An 18,073-nucleotide genomic window follows, 5' to 3' on the forward strand; every position below is an offset into this window, starting at 1 on the left:
AGTGGTTACATTCTGCACATTTCCTGAGTACTTAAATGATGCAGTCTACTTTTCTTGGCATGGAAACTTGCAAGAAAGAATAGCATTCAGGCTGACACTGGGAAAGCAGCTGGAATCATTAAAGATACTGGTACCATTCAAGACAAGTATCCCACACTGTATGAGACAATAGGAAATGTATCCTGAGGGTAAGACCCCACCTATCAGAAGCTACATAATGGAAAAAAATCTGAAATCACTTGAAGGAAGAAAGCCTAACTGAAAGGACTCCCTTCTGGAACACAATTGTCTAGGGAAATGTTTCACCAAGGTCAGCCTGGAAGGCATACAGGGCTGTTACAGCTGTGGTTCAAGGGGGCAACTTCAATCCTCAGCTGCTAGAAGAACTTGGTAGCATTTTCATAAGGTACTAATATTGCAGCAATGAAAAATGCAAGGTTTGGACAGGGGAGACATGCATGGTGTCTTTCTCCATGGCTTTAGAGATCTGCTAAAACTGGGCAATGTGAGGCAAGGTCAGATTCCCAACAAGGAGACCCGGAGAGGTGATTGCATGAAACATGGAAGATGAAACCTAAGTTGAAATGGAGATCGTAAGATCTCAGAGATGATAGGACCATGGGATATCTACCAGTAAAAGCTACAGGTAAAGGCTCAGAGTGGACTAGTCCAAGGGAGATGCTATGTGAGCTACAGGTAAGAGTTGGAAGGGCATCAGCACTATCCAACTCTTTGGAATCAGATGATTTCATCAAGAGTCCCAAATGCTGTACATGGAGCTGCAGGATTTGGTGTATGTCAGGCTGGATTTTGGTCTTGCTTTGGCCTAATCTTTCCTTCCTATATCCCAGTTCTTCCATTTTGTAATGGGAATATTTATTCTGGACCATTACATGTTGAAAGCATGTAATGATTTTGTAACAAGTACTTTAATGATGTGATTAATTGTGTTTGATGTAATGAGTGTTCTTCCTAGTGTGTTATCTCTACCCAAGCAAATCAACTGAGCTCCAAGCATAGGAAACGGGTATTTTTTTTCCCAAAAGGGGTAAGGCCAATTATAAATTTCTTTGTTATATCAGGAACAAATCATGGCCTTCACAGTCTATCTCAGGTTAGATTAACTCTTCATTTGCACACACAACATAATTGCCCTCTTGCCTATGAACAATGGTCCTCTTCAAGGACCTAGAATGTAGGACCTTGTGTTTTTTGGCCAGATAGTAAAATAAAGTTGCCTGCTACCTTGTAAGGTTCTAAGGTCTAACTGGAAGGCCCAGGTTACTTCTACGGACAGAAGGGCAAGGTGTGCTACCTTGTCTTCTGTGCTTTCACTTTCTGGTTTTTTCATTTACTGCTGGGGAGCCAAGCAGAGTTAGTAGTGCTTGCTTAGGGCATCTATCAGGATGGCTGAAGAGGTGCTGCCTCCTGAAGCATCTCGGGAATGTTGGGTCCAGTGAGAAAGCAGCAGATGACTCCTATACAGATCCACTGGGGTGAACTCAGCCTCTCAGTGAAGACTTTTGGCGTTCACTCTGGCAGAACATCTATGAACTAGTTGTTGGTTATAAACGCTACCCCAGGCTTTATGGGACAAAAGAAAAATAGTTTGCTCAGTTGTGTGATGGTGCAGTCCCAGTCCCACACCTGAGCTCCTTACTCTCCATGCCTGGGCCTTTGGAGGACTCCTGATGTCTTGTGAATAAATTGTTTTTCCCTTAAGTAAGGCAGTACTTTCCTTTGCTTGCATATGAGAACTAGGAGATAGTATGAAACACAAACAGACACATTTTCTGTGTGTGTGTGTGTGTGTGTGTGTGTGTGTCACACATATACACACATCATACACCACAGTTAAGCCTTGGTTCCTCTGGGTGAGAGGCCAAGTGGAAGTATAAAGACCCTTTGGCCTGTCTCTCTTTGGGACTTTCCTACAGTTTTTCACACACAGTCCTGGATTATTTGCTTGCAGTTTCCTCCTTCACTTTTGATATTCTGGAGCTTTCTCTAGGAGGTACCCTCCTCCACGTGGAATTCTGGGAATTTCAGCTCAAAGCATGTCTGTACAGGAAGTACACATAAAACTTTCTCAGGTAGCAGACAGGGAATGCATGGGTTCAGAACTATGCTATTCCGAAAATGAAACAAGGAAGTCAGCTAAAACACATGAGCATTTCCTGCCCTGTTATCCACCATACCTTATATGAGCTTTAGCTAGAAGAAACTTGCATGGAGAAAGATCCTAACAATGTATCTGTGATGTAGGGGTCTTACTAAGTTGTAATCACAGCAGTTCCTGACTATCTTTTTTGTTTGTTTGTTTTTTTGATTTTTCTTCTTTTAGGTAGGTCTCACTTTGGTCCAGGCTGACCTAGAGTTCACTATGTAGTCTCAGGGTGACCTTGAACTCATGGCCATCCTCCTACCTCTGCCTCCTGAGTGCTGGGATTAGTGTGCAGCACCACATGCCTGGCTCCTAGCTATCTTTTAATGCACCACTCAGCAGGAGTCTGGTCTCCCAGTTGTGGGCTGACAGTGCCGTAGTCTTCCATTTCCTCTTGTTACTAAGGTGAGCATAGGAGCACCTGAGCAGCATTAGACCCAGACCCTAAGCACCTCCAGTAAACATCAAAATGCCATGGCTCAGCCCCCTGCCCCTTTCATCAGAATCCATACTCCACACAAACCCTGTACCCCACTGGGCTTTGCAAAAATGAATAGCACTACACATAGGGACAAAACAGAGCATAAAAATGTATCTTACACAATCAAATATGCCTAGAATGCAATTACTTCAAAATTTAACCAATGTACAGCTCACTAGTGAAGTATTTATTTTATTTTTTATCTGATGCATCTGTGCCATGGGAGCCATCACTGCTTGAACCAGCTATATGGGAAGCACTCAGTGGCCACCTGACCCCTGACAGCCATGTTGAGTTCTGCTAGGATCACGGATTTCTATCTTTAGATTGATGACTCCTCCACATACAGACTCACATACTACTATTTGCTGAGTGCTCTGGTGAAGGATGTTTGCTCTCCTTGACTCCTTGGCCCTCTCTGTCTCCTGGCCTTGCCATTAGTGGTTCTGCCTTCTCCTTCTCTCTGACTGCTATATTACAGACACATAGCCGTGATGTCCAGTCTCCCAACTCTGGCTCTCTTTGGAGCCCTTCAGCTGCATGTGACAGGGAGAAAGTATCTGGGCAGCCTGAAGTTGGGACCATGGGATTCAGTCACTCTGTTATAGTCACCCTGTGTTTCTCCTATGGCTCCCAGAAGCTTGCCTGGATGTGGGTATGCTGTTTTTGCCTGGAGACATTCCAGCCCATCCTTCCCCATGTCTCAGGCATCCTGCTACTGCTGGACTCTCTGCCATCCACTGCCTGACTTTCCCTCATGCCACTGTGGACAGCGAGGAATGTTTTACTGGAATCAAGATCTCTTAGTAACATAATTTCAGACTTTTTATTGCAACTTTCTGTGATTGATGGCAAGCTTTGCACCAGGGTGGCCTAGTTGTGCCTTCTCAACATGATTTCTAAATGCATACATTCATGAGCTGAGGGTTACATTACCTTGAACTTGCCTTCATCATCCAAGACAAGAAAAAAAAAGATACTCTTTATGAAGGGCATGAGAAGTAGAGATCAGACGGATCCTTACTATCGACATTTGCTTTAGATATGTGTAGTTGTGGAGTTTAGACAATTTACTTCCATTTATAGGATTGAAATCTCATTTCCCAAATGCACTTACTTTCTAAATAGAAATAAAAGCATAAACAGATGTTAGACTTATGGGAGATTACAGATGAAATAAAATACTATCTGAGTGATCACCAACTACCTACTTTAAGAAAGTCAAGAAAGTAACTGGCCAAAGTCAAAGACAGAGACCAAGAGAAGAGAGGCAGAGACAGAGAAGGAGAGATAGTGAGAGGGAAAGAGATAAGTATAAACAAGGAGGGAGAAACAGAGAGAAAGAAGGAGAGAGAAAGAAATAAAAACAGGGTAAAACAAGGGGATATAGGAGGAAGACAGAAAGAAAGAAATGTAGACAGATAGATAGAGGCAGAGGAGGCTAATGTGAATGCTGCTTACTGCGGGTAGAGCACTGACCTGTATGAAGGGGCCTGATGCTTCTCCCCTAAAATCATACCTCACTGAAGGCATTGATAGAAGGAAATTAAAAATGCACTTCCCAACCACTAGAAAAATCAGAATGTGAACAGAATTTTGAGTATTATGCTAGGTTTGAAAAGCCTAGTTAAATTTGCAGCGTGCCTTAACTTGGCTTCCTCAGCATGTGAAGGAGGACCTGTACCAAACACTTTCCATGCTTGTCTCATCTAATGCCAAAGTCAAAATACACAATAATGTGAATGAGCCAACCAGTACCCAAACAGCATATCGCATATTTTGTCCCCTTCATCCAGGGTCATGTTTACCCAGAGTTGTGTGGCTGAAGACAAGATGTGTTTGCCGCACTGTCAGGGTCTCTGGAAATCTTATGCAATTTCCTCAGTTATGAAAATATCTTCACTCTGGGTGAATGTACTTCTTAGAAAAATCCAGAATTTGGCTGTAGAGATGGTTTAGCAGTTACAATATTTGTCTGAAGCCTAAGGACCAAGATTCAGTTCCCTAGTACACACATAAAGCCATATACACAAAGTAACACATGCCTCTGGAGTTTGTTTGTAGAGGCTAGAGGCCTTGGTATGCCCATTCTCTCTATCTGCTTCTCTATTTCTCTCTTTTTCTCTCTCAAATAAGTAAATAAATACAAAAAAAAAATCTTTAAAAGCCAGAATCATTCAAAACATTAACCTCAGTAATAAGTACTACTTGCTTTTGTTAATATTTTGTTTATACAAAATGATAAAATGTTTAAAAGATAACAAAGCTCATGTTCAAATCTATGCCTAGTCAACTGCTTCTGAAAGGTGACCTCAAAGAGAAGTCACCCCATGCTGATGAAAACCACCCAAGCACACACAGTAAACATATGGTTCCACCAAACATCAGAGGTTCGCTGAACGAGCTTACTCTCTCTGGCTTTCTGGAGGCTCTGGAGGTGCTGAAGAATATCAAGGGAGATGGAGAAAATTGACAGTGACAGAAAGGTCAGAGAGGTGTAAAGTATTGGGCAAAGCTGAGATGTAGATAAGAAACAAATGACAATCATGGTGGGGTGCCCAGGGATCCTCAGAAATGCTATAGACAAGACCTTCCCAAACTCTGTAAAATGCCTCTCTCTCTGCTACTAGAGATTCTGCAAAATGGAACACGCAGGGACCAAGGAGCCACCAGAGAGAAAGGCTGCTGGGGAGGGAGCTGTAGGCAGGGTTTGTCCTAAGAGCTGGCTGGTGGACACAGTCAAGGTGGTTCAGCAGGTAGATATGGAGTAGTCACTTATGGCATCTCAGGGTTGCTCTCTGATTTAATTGTTAAGTGGCCTGGTTATTATCTTCAACCAGAAAAGGCAGATATATAATAAGAATTTTAAATACAACATAAACTTTCCTATCTAGACTTGATTCAATTACAACTATGTTTCTAACACACTGTTTTTAACACTGCTACTAGTCACACTAATCATAAAATGATAAATCTCATTAACATTGCCTTTATTCAGTAAGATCCATAAAAGTAAAATTTATGTTTAAATTTTTTAAACTCCTGTGATTTCCTCTGTCCTGGGATATCACAAATAATTATAAATTAATTTTCAATTACAACTGCAAAATAATTTCAAAAATTGTAAATAACAGAATCATAGAACTTTATAAAAAGCTGGGAGCGGTGGCACACACTTTTAATACCAGCACTCGGGAGGTAGAGGTAGGAGGATTACCGTGAGTTCGAGGCCACCCTGAGACTTCATAGTAAATTCCACGTCAGCCTGGGCTAGAGTGAGACTCTACCTTGAAAAAAAAAAAAAAAAAAAAGAACTTAAAAAAATTTTAACTGATTTATAAAAAGTTTAACTATTTTGGGGTACAATGATATTTTCAATGCATATTTAGAATTTTTAAACTAAGAGAAGTTAGCAATGTTGTACACTCATTTATCTTTGTTGCTGATGTAAAGTGGCCAGGAAAAGCTGAATGGCACACTCAGTAGGTATGATTACAGCTAGGGTGTCAGGTGACAGTGAATTACATATAGTCCAAAAACCACAAGGGAGGTAAAACGGTCTCAAAACTGTGTGCCTCTTGACTTTATATCTGACTTTATCTACAGTTTCCTACTAATATGATTTCTTTGCAGACAATCACATGTTGTGTCTTGAATAGAAAATGTTCCCTATATGGTCATATGCTCAAACTTGAGATCTTCTGCTAATGGTGATGTTTGGGGAGGTTGTAGAACCCTTAAAATGTAGACCCTTACGGGAGGAAGCAAGTCTCTGGGGTCAGGACTTGGGGGTTAATCACCTAGCCCCACTTCTTTGTCCTCTGCTGTCTGCATACGGGAAAAATGCTGTCAGCCGCTTCAAGCTCCTGCTGTAGCCAACTGTCTCCCATCTGAAACGGCAGGCTCAAATAAATCCTTCCTTAAGTTCCTTTGTGTCAGGTATTTGGACACAGGAACATGAGAAGTAACTGGTTCATATGTGTAGAAAAACTAACATACTTCTGACTTCTTAGAACTACAGGAAAGGAAAGCAATGCATAGCATCTGATTCCATGATGGTCCTCCTCTTGTGTGCTCTGTCTGGGCACAATGGCTTCTCACAGATCACTACTCAGGAGTCACTGCCTGGCTCAGCATTTTCCTGACTTATAGTTCTAAGACCTTCAGCAAATTTCCCAGCCACTCTGTACCTCTCTCTTTCCATATGGCCAACGGGGAGCAGCATTTGCTTCATGTGGCTGCTCTGAGTATTCAAGGAATGAATTCTTATGGAATGGGACAGACTTGGCCTAGGAAGACTGGAGGATGTTATTGTTTGTTTTGCTATGAACAATGATAGTGGTTCCTTGTAAGAAGGAGTGAAGTGAGAAAAAAAAAAGTGAGATCATGTGGTAAATAAAGAGAAACTAACATATTCAAAGTTTAAAAAATGAAACAAAACTAATAGTATGTCAACATTGGAGAATTGCTATTGTGGTATGCTTAGTATTATAAATTATTCTTACATACTTTTCTATGTACATAGAAAAATTCACATTTAAAATGCATACAACTTTTACCAGCATGTCCTAAGACACCTTACTTTCAATCTTAATCCCTACCAAATATAAAAATATAAATATATAAGTAATTATGGTTTTGTCCTTTACAGCTCTTTGAGTTATAAAATAAAGTACAGATACAGGATGCAGTGTCAAACAAGGCTTGTATTAATGAAGTCTTGTGGGACCAGCTCCTCATTATCTCTATTCAGAATAGAGGTAGCACTCTCTCGGTGCACCCCAAATCCCTCCCTAGGCTCTGTCTCCATCACAACCATTTCACCATCCCCAGATGGACCACCCATTTTGCTAAATTCACACACACATGATAAGGTTCAGTGTGTTCCTCTGTGCAGTTTCCCCTCCTAGACTTGAGGCTGCAGTGTGGGGAGATCTTCCAAAGCATACCTGGTGGCTTCCACCTGGAAGGTCATTCACATGTTTATGATGTCACAGGTCCTTGGCTGCTAAGGACTAGATAAGTGGATTCCATGGATACTGAAAAAGGCTGACAATCTACTTCTTTCATTCATTTCTCCTATGTTAGATGCAATATTTGTAATCATTACTTTTTTGTGTGTGTCTAGTATTGTGGCATGGTGTGTATGTGCACAAGGTAAATATGTGTGCATCCTGTATGTAAGTGTGCAGAGGCAGGAGACAGTGGGTGGTCTCATCTAGCACTTTTATGTGTTGTTTCTGTGAGATGGAGTTTTTCACTGAACCTGGAGCTGCCATTTTTGTTCGTTAGGCTGGGTGACCAGTGAGCCCCAGTAATCCTTTTATCTCATATCCACTCAGGACTGGGGTTACAAGCATGCATGTACATGCCCAGCTTTTTACATGGGTTCTGGGGATCAAACCCAGGCCCCCATGTTTTCATGACAAACACTTGCCCACTGAGCCACCCTCCCAGCCTCAGATAGAATAATTCTACAAGAAGTGCTCTCTTATCACACTGGGTTCCTGGTAGACTTTGTGAAGATATAGCAGTGTAAGCACTTTGAGCCTTCCCTTTTATTTACTGTTGTGAAGATAATTAGCCTTCAGAGTAACAAGTTGGACTTTTAAACTATTTTAACAAGAGGGTCCAGACAGACTGAGTGGGTAGGAAAAGTGCACTATACTTATAGCTGTTAGTGAGTGAGCTCAGTGCTTCCCTCTCCAGATGGACTGCAGTGACTCCAGTCATGTTGGTGGCTTTCTTTCTGCTTGTCTCCAGTTGTCCCAGACTTTTATTGTGCCTTCCTTGCTCCACCTTCTGGAGAAGAAATTGTATGGAGATGGTGTCTTGAGGCCATGACCATGCTTTCTGTACTGCTACTGTCTCGGAGCTGCTCCAGTAAGCATAGAGAGAACATAGTACAACTTGTGCACTTATACTACTAGTTCCATCTCTAAGTCATGATGGCAAGTTGTGTGTTCAGTCTCATACAACACCTCTCACTGCATCAAACACCGATTCTAAGCTGAGCAGATGATGGATCAGGCACATTTCATCACATTGCTTTCCTTATGTACTTGGAGCTCATCTGTCTCGACAATATCAAATATCCCCACTATTGATAGAATTGGAAAAGGTATAAAATATTTTGTACAATTATTTGTCTCATTCCTGTTCATTTTTTTTCTAGTTTAACCTTATGATTCTGTCAAAGGATGTAGCCATGAAGTGTCATCCTCACTTCCCCTTTGCCCTTACATTGAGACAAGTTGACACAACGTTGCATATTTAGTAAAAGTTCTACATCTGTTCACATCTCTCTCATGCTGACTGAATACATACTCTGAACCCTGCAGTCTTTTTTGCTGGACTTAAAAATCCCAGTTTCAGGGCTAGGGTGATGGCTCATTGGATAAAGCTTTTGTCACTCAAGCCTTAGTGCCTGAGTTCAGTGCCCCCCGAATCCCATATAAAAAGCCAGAAGTCATAGTGGCCTTATGGAATTCCTGCACATTGGTGTTGAGATGTGAGGCAGAGACAGGAGGATTTCCTGAAAGTGCACAGTGACTGCAGCAAAGAAAATAATAACAGAGAGATACAAAGAGAGAAACCTTACCTTTATGAGGTGGAAAGGTGAGGACCAAGTGGAAAGTTGTTCTCTGACCTCCACACTCGCCTTTGCCCTCACACACACTAACAAGCGCACACACATGAACACACACACATGGACACACACAAGTCAGCAGCACAACATTGTGCTGGCCCTGCTGATATCTGGTTACCCTCAGAAGAAGAGAACATATAGACAACCTTAACTATATATAGTGTAAGGACTCAGGAGATGGCTATGCTCTGTGTTTAAAGTGTTATCTGTGCAAGCATGAGGAAATATTGCAATTCTATGATTACATTTGCCTTTTAAACACTATATATAATAGCTTAGCCAAGTGTGGTGGTGCACACCTTCCAACCCAGCACTTGGGAAGCAGAGATAGGAGGATTGCCATGAGTTGGAGATCACCCTGAGACTACATAGTGAATTTCAGGTGAGCCTGGGCTAGAGTGAGACTCTACCTCAACAACACCAAAAAAAGCATAAAATATTTTAAATATAAAGAGACTTTTCCTATTTAACATTTTACTCACATTCTGTACATTATCACACATAGACAATCTTTTATTTTTTTTGTAATTCACTTCAATAAATTTTATAAATTGCTTTGAAGGAAAGTGGGAGTAGGGAATTTTTTAAACGAGATTTCTTCTCTTCTTAGAAATTTATTCTGAGATTTAGACATTATATTTGTAGTTAAATTTGATTCTGTTCCAAATGTATTTAGTCCTTATTTTCCTCTTAAGTCTTAATTTTTATGATGCAAGACAATAAAGGTAAATTTGATTTTCTAAGTTGATTTTCACTTCCTTGGTAACTTCTACATATTGTCAGCAAATTTTCTGAACCATATTGATGGCTACTTAGTTCAAATAACTTTTCCTATCAATGTTAAACTTATTAAATGTGAACATTTAAACTTTTGGCATTATATTTGTAGCCACTATGCCAAAGCCTTAAGGCATCCTTGGGACTTTGGGTTGTGTTGATGTAGCCTCCTTTCTGACATGGGGATTCCCTAAGTAGTTCAAGCCCAGTGATTATATAGTCATGTGCTCATTGCCTCCTTTCTCAGATATGAGTGGGAGAGGTACATGAGGAAGGTCCTTCTCAGCTCCTAACTACCATTTACTCTTACAGTATCTGGGCCTCTTTCCTCTTTGTCTTCTCTGAACCAAGACCAGACAAACTTCCCTTTTGTCACTGTGCTTTCTCTGTCACTGAGTCTTCTGCCTTTGCTCTTCCTCTCTTCCTCTCCTCCACAATTTTGAACCCTCCCAGCCCTCAGCAAAACCACCCTTATGCTTAACTTGGACTCCTCCCTGCATACTCACCTGGAACCTTGCTTGACTGCTTTCAGTTCTTCCTCTATCAGATACTGTATATTTTTAGTGTCTATACACTCTGTCCTTTCTGCTAGCTGATACCATTGAAGAAAGCCTAACCTCTAGGTAGTTATCACTTCCCTTAAGATTAAGGGGAAAGAAGCATGTGTGGTAGTACACACTTGCAATTCCAGCACTGGGGAGGTGTAGGCAGTAGGTTGATTGGTCTGAGATCAGCCTGGGCTACATAGTGAAATCTTCCTGGGGTGATGTGAAAATCTATGCATTCCAGCAAGGGCCACATGACAGACCAAAAGAATTATTCTAATCAATCCCAGCTTAATGAACCAAGTTTATTAAGTGCATTTATAGGTGCATGGGTGAGAGGTTACTTACTGATGCATGTGCAATTCAGAAGACACTTTATCACCAGAAATTCCACCCCAGCATGGATTATGCCTTCTGGATAGCAACATTAATGAAGGCCCCAACCCCGGTGAATCTTCCACCTGGTATATATTCCAGCATCTTCTAAGACCATGTACACCTAGGGCAGTATTACATGCAGGAGACAAGGCAGGAGGGAGGAATTTTGCTGGATCTCAAATCTGATGACCTTTCCCCCACCATTGCTTCTACAAGGAAATTTTAATAGGCCTGACCTTGGGAGTCATATGTATGTGTATATATGCTTTAGTCCTGTTTTTCTTTAGCATTTGTATTCTGTTACTTACCAGATCTCAAGAGAGAGAGCCCCAGTCCTCCAATGAGACATTGCCTTCTATCATGAAGATGTGACCCCTTAGGAAAGGCCAATACCCTGCCTTTAAACATGCTCTGGGGTGTTGGTCACAGAACAAGCTGTCTGTCTGTCAAGGGGCAGGATGAGTGGAATGCAAATCTGCTAGTAATTTGGGGACAGGAACGTTGTGCTGTATACTGTTTTCCTTCCATGGCTGATCACATCATAAAGATTGAGGTTACCAATCTTCTAGGAAAAAGGATCCCACCTTACCAATCTAAGCATCTGAGAAAGTCTCTTGGGATATCTGTCTCTGCTGTCATAACTTCTCACCCCATTGCAATGTGCAAATGGGTGTGTATGCACTAGTTGATTGGTTTTTAGTGAAAGGGAAATTTGTTATTTATGTTTTTATTTGTGCTGTAAATATACTTATCAACCCCCTCCCCCAGGACTTCTTTTGATCATCTTTCTCTGTCCATCCTCTTTTGCTTCTTCACTTCTTTTCTCTTTAATTGTTAAGTTTGTGAGGCAGGGTCTCACTCTGTAGCCAAGTTGGCCTGGAACTCACTGACTCACTCTGGCAAGTCTAGAATTTGTGTCAATTATGCTATGTTAACTTCTCTTCCTCATTCCATCCCACCTCCTCCTTCCTTTGTTTCTTTATCTCTTTCTCTCGCCCTCTCTCTTTCTTCCTCCTAAATAAAAGCTGTACAGGGTTCATCACAATATTTAAGTCACCATTAAGTATGAAAGAAGTAGTTGAGGACTGACATAATACAATGAAGTATATAACACAGGCTGTAAAAAGACTTGGCTCGCATTCTATTCAGACTTTTCCCTTGGCAGATGCTGAAAAGCCTGCAGCTGCCTCAGCAATTTGAGCCTCAAGCAGCCAGGGCATGGCTGGGACCTGGACATTGGGAGTCACAGGACCTGCAGCAGTGAGGTATGCTCATCCTCCATCTGAAGGAGCCTTCTCTCACAAAGCAGCTGATCTTGATGAATGGTGAGCTTCTCCTCCTTGGATTACGTTGATCAGAGTGGGTCACATCTGGGGACACAGGGGCTCCCTACTGCAGATGTTGAACTGCATCATCATGACACCACCTGGGCCACCCTCTTACACAATTCAGGAATGAAAAGAAAACTTTCTTTAAATGGAAAGAATTCAGACAATGGTGAGTCAGTGGGATGCTGTTCAGGCTTCCTGGACATGAGTTGGGGCTCAGGAAGCCCCAAGGAGCTCTGGAAAGCTCTGGCTATTGCAAAATCTACATGTGGGAGGGGGCAAATTTAGAGAACAAGCCAATGCACACCTACTTTCCTCTGCATACATTAGCTGAAAGAAAAACAAAGGGGCTGCCCATGAGACATCATAGGGCTTTATTGCTGCTTATAGTCTCTGACTATCTTTACTCCTAAAACAAGGGTTAACTTGAGTGACTGGTGACTGCTAGGGACATAGAAGTCATTTGAGGATCTCTCCATATGGGGGCTCTGTATAAATTAAAGAATTACAGATACTGAAGAAGCAAGAATGTGGGCAGGAAGGCACTGCTGAAGTCTGGTCCCACAGAGAAGATGTCTTGTATAGTGCTAGTAGTTTCTGATCAGCTCTGAAACCACTAACCCTTTATTTGGCAGAACAGTTCCAACAAGACCTATGGGTGTTCCAGAACTTTCACTAGTACTTCTATTGAGAGCAATCAGGGCTTTGTGAGGACTCAAGACTTCACCTTAACATTGCACTGCCTACTTCCCACTCACCTCTCCAGAGCACTTCACATGGATAAGGTGTGTTACCACTTTTGAATGGGACTTGTTATAGCATACTGCTTTTCCTAAGTCCTTCTAGGAGTCATTTCACCTTCTATGAGAACCTTAGGCCGTCAATGTGAACCTTATTGCTGGATTGCATTCAGTCCTTCATAAGAACATTAAAATGTTGCTCACCTGCCAGGAGCTGCACTCAGCACTGTCTACTACTTAAGCTGTTATTGTTCAAAAGACCCTGACATAAATTCCACCATCATTCCAACTCTGCAGGAAATAATACAGCATCTTGGCTAAAATGATGGCTCCTGGGAGAAGTACTCCCAGGAAGGGCTTCCCTGAGCCTGCACCCTGCCAGATTCTGGGGGCAGCATTTCATGCTCTCAAGGTGCACCGCCATGGTTGTATGGCTATTCAAATCCTGGCCATCCCCAGACTGACTATGTTTGGACACCACTGTCCTATTCTTGTGTATACTCATCCCAGAACTCTTTCCTACCTCTGTCAGGCTATCTCCTGCTTCTAGACTCTTCCCTACCCACGACACACTGGAGACAGGCAATGAGCCAGCACTGACAACCTACTATGAAGCAAAGTCCAGGTCTACACTTGGTCACATAGCCTGAGCTTCTGCCCAGAGGCCTTGTTCTGTGCCACAACCCCAGCACACTAATGTCCTCTTAGTTCTGATGTCTCCTTATGCAGCTAGTGTGTGGGACAATATCTCAGATTTTATTTGCCTCTATAGAATTTGAATGTTATGAGAACACTGGGCAGAGATTGTAGAATGTCCTTCATGCAGCATATGTCCGGTATTTCTCTTGTGATCAAATCAGTAGGACCCCAGAAATGACACATAAATGAGGCTTAAGACATTTGCTTTTGACCTTGACCACTGAGCAGAGCTGGTGCTAGCCAACCTCCACTCTGTAAGTTGTTTCTTCCATTCCTTCCTGTTTTGCTCATTAAGGAAGCCTCACTTTCAGCTGCCATCAAGGTAGTGAAGAGGCCAGTAGAGAAGCCGCTGAACCTAGCTGACAGGCCTATGCACACATTTCACTCTTCCCTCCTGTTTACTTTCATGTTGGCCATTCTTTTGTGCTTGTGAAGACTTCTGGATATTTGTTTTGTACTCTGGGATAGAATCCAATCCGCCATTATTTGTCTTGTTCGGCTGTGGTCACTGGGAGCTCTATCATGTCATCCCCTTATCTCCTACACGTGTGCCATGAGTCTGCTGTTTGTATAGCTATTTTCTTCTTAGAACCAAAAGATGCTCCAACCTCATCTTTGCATGTGTCTTTTTCCTGCCTAACCTGAGTTAGTCATTTCTCCAATAAGCCTGAGAGAGAAGAGGTGTTACAAACCAGGCTTGCCCCCTGAAGGAGCTTGCTACACAGGGATTACTACTCCCAGGCCTCTCAGCAAGATCAGGAGAGTCTGTGTGAGCAAACTGATATCACAATCCTTTCCAACTCTACACATCTGATTCTACATTAAGCTAAATATGAGAACATACTATGTCTTCAAATCTCACTGTATATATTCTGTTTATCAGTTTCACTTTCAGATATACTTTCTCTCTGCATCTTGTCAACTATAGTTTTTATTTTGCTAAAATAGTTACCTACCTTTCCCCATTTAAGCAGTTTTACTTATTTATTTTTATGTGTGTGTATGTATGTGTTTGTGTGTACTGGTTCCTATGTTATCTGTGTACATGTGTGTACATGTGTCCTGTGGAGAGCAGAGGGTGACTTCAGGAGTCATCCTCAGGAACACTGCCCAACTCCTTTTGCAGCAGAGTTTCTTACTTCTCTGAAGTTCACCAATTAGGCTAGACTGCCTGGCCAGCAAGCTCCAGGGGATCTCTAGTCTCCACATCCCCAGATTTGGAATTAAAAGTGCAAGCCATTGCACCCAGGACTCAAGTCCTCGTGCTTGTAAGGTAAGCACTTAACTATTTCCTTGGTCCCTATTTATACAGTTTTATAATGTAATCATTGTCCTGGAGGTTTTTCAAAATGAATCCGAGACTACCTCATATAAGAGTTTGCCACACCCCCTACTTAGCACAAGGTAATTAGCTTTACTGTTAGTGGGATATTTGAGAAGTTCTCCCTTAATGTCCTGAGATTACTTCCAAACAAGTGACAAGTTGCCTCGTTACAATGAGGTCATGGATTCTTGCATTTATGGGAGCCCTCCACCTGATGGTAATGAGTTCATTATGAGGAGTCATCACACCCTCCATGTTCTCTATTTGAATATGAGTTGGTCACTTTTCCAATACTTCTGGGGTTCATGTCTTCAGAACTTGAAGTCCTGACAGACTATACTAGTCCTGTATGATTTCACCCATTGTTTATGCATGAAGAACAATAAGACTTCAGAAGTTCATTGGGGTTCTCTGTCTGTATCCTTAAAGTCATTACTCACATGTGGTCTGTAAACTCAGTAACACAAGTGTCAGTCTAGTGTACAAGTGTAGATTGAGGGTAAAATACTTCTGGAAAATGAGGTGGAGTTGAATTGGGAAGCCAGGAATCTAAAGCTGCAACTCACGTGCAATGTAAAGGCTGAGAAAGGAAGGGTGTCTTCTTCAAGGGCTGCCATAGCTGCAGTGCCTACTCTGTGACTCCAAGGATAAGTTAGTGTTGACTCCCAAAGACTGAGCTATCCTGGGAAAGCACCCGCTTCCTCATCCCCTGGAACAAATGTGAGTACGCCATCTTAGATAGCAGCATTTGCAGGTTCTCAGCCTATTTCAAAAATGAGTGCTGTGGGCTATTCTCAGGCCTAGCTTCCCAGAGTCATGTTGAAATCAGAAGAAAACACTCCTATTTCTTACTTCATCCTCTGCTAAATATGAACTCTCTCACTGTTACATTGGCGTGAGGTGTGGAATGACCTTCAGAAAGAGGAAATAAGAAATGCACATTTTAAGAGTGGTAAATACTTTTATTCTCCTACTTAACTCAGCAGGTTACTGGTTACTCTCAAAGCTTACAAAAATGATAGTAAATTATTAAGTGAAGGCACAAACTCAAAAGAAAGATGGGCAATAACTGAATAAAAGATGACAGCCACAAAATTTGGATGGAAAAGGGCTTTAGGTCAATGTTTGGGAGCCCAGGGTTTCCAGATGTCTGAGAATAGCCTTATACAATGTGCAGAGTCGAAGCCCAACAAAAGAAAGAAAACTTGAGCACTTAAAGAAAATAAGTTTTTAAAAATCTTAAGAATATTATTTTTGGGACCTAAGAGAAGATAATACATGCCTAAAATAGGAATGGAAGTTTATATGAAAAGGAAAGAGATTCAAAGAGCCAGAAAGATCCCTCACATATTAAAATTTGACAGTATGTACCAAAATCCTTCTGGTAGGATTGGGGCATAATCTTTCAAAAATTTCCTAGGAAGAAGAACTAAGAAGAGAACATAGAAGAGAAAAACAGGTATGACAACAGTAAGGCAATAAGAAAGTTCAACATGGCATCCAATGTCTGGGAGACTCAGAAAGAGAATCGAGAAGAAAGAGCAGGGAACTTCCTGACAACTAAAGTTCATGTGTGCTCACAATTGAAGGACATAGAGTTACTGATTAAAAAGCCTCACTAAGGGTTCAAAGAGCTGACCAAATGGGAGTAACAACTGAGTACATCATCCAGAAATGTCAGTGACAGACTGGGTTGGGGTCCCAGGTCTAATGAGTTTTCAGGAAGTGACACTTTGTGTGGGCTACTGCAAGACAGGCTTTTAGAGTTCTGAAGAAAAGCATTTTCCAAGTCATCATTCAATGTCCAGCTAAATGAATATCCAAGGAAGGAGTCAATTAAAATATATAAGTATATGTTTTCGTATGTGTGAATGATGTGGATCATCACATACCATGACCTAGTCCCCAACCTTCTTATTAACTGAATCAAAATTTTCTTATGACAGAAAAGTGCTCAATGAATAAACTTGATATTTAGGAATGTTATGATATATAAACCTGATCAACTAGAGATCCGTGGGGTCCTATTAGACAGTTTATCAAATAATCAGAATATGGTATTTAAAGAGATTGTTCCACTCTCTCCTATTGGAAGACAGATATGAAGTTGGGAGGAATATCAAAGACCAGGTGGGAGAAGAATGGAATGACTTTGAGACGTCATTGACTGCACAGTCACACTTCAGAACTGGATCTCCCACCTTCATGCTTCTTGCAAGTCTTTGGCTGTCATCAGGGTGTAATGTTCATGGTAAGCAGCCAAATGTAACTTGAATACCCATTTTAGTCACAAGCTCTTTTTCTTTCTGAGGATATGTGTGTGTGCACGCATCTTCACATGTGTGAGCTGCATGTGGAAGCCAGAGGACAAGCTCAGGTATCATCTTTAGGAATGCTATTTACCTCTTCTTGAGACAGGATCTTTGATAAATTAGGCTAGGTTGGCTAGCCAGCAAGATACAGGAACCCTCTTGTCTCTACCTACCCAATGTTGGGATTACAGGCCACCATGCCTCAGTTCCTCATGTTGTGAGGCAAGCCCACTAAGCTATGATTATCGGCTTTCACATGTGCTTTAATGAGGACACGAAGGAATAGACTCCACCCAGGTACCAGTGTTGAGCATGATGGAAAGGGACATAGTCTCCAGGAAAGGAGGATGAAGGATTCACAGCATATGGGTGAACCAAGAACTGGGCCAGTAGCCATGCAATGAGCCAGAAAAGAAATGTGGCCATGCTGGACAGGTTGGGGAGGGGCAATGGGGGTGTAAAAGAGCTCTTGGCAAGCCAGAGTCCAACCTCTTGACCATACCCAAGAGAAGGTTGGGCAGGAGAGAATGGCCTGTGAGAAGAGTATGGCTATAAATTAGGAATGGGAACAAATCATGTAATTAAAAAATAAGACAGCTGGGCATGGTGGTGCACGCCTTTAATCCCAGCACTCGGGAGGCATAGGTTGGAGGATGGCCATGAGTTTTGGGCCACA

General features: G+C 41.9%; 1 pseudogene; it reads left to right on the forward strand.

Annotated features, from left to right (window-relative positions):
* Positions 1-618: 618 nt before the first annotated feature.
* LOC123458660 overlaps positions 619-18,073 on the forward strand; it is a 179,920-nt pseudogene continuing 162,465 nt past the window's right edge.

The sequence above is a fragment of the Jaculus jaculus genome, chromosome 2 (genome assembly GCF_020740685.1).
Source record: "Jaculus jaculus isolate mJacJac1 chromosome 2, mJacJac1.mat.Y.cur, whole genome shotgun sequence".
In the NCBI taxonomy this organism is placed as follows: Eukaryota; Metazoa; Chordata; class Mammalia; order Rodentia; family Dipodidae; genus Jaculus; species Jaculus jaculus.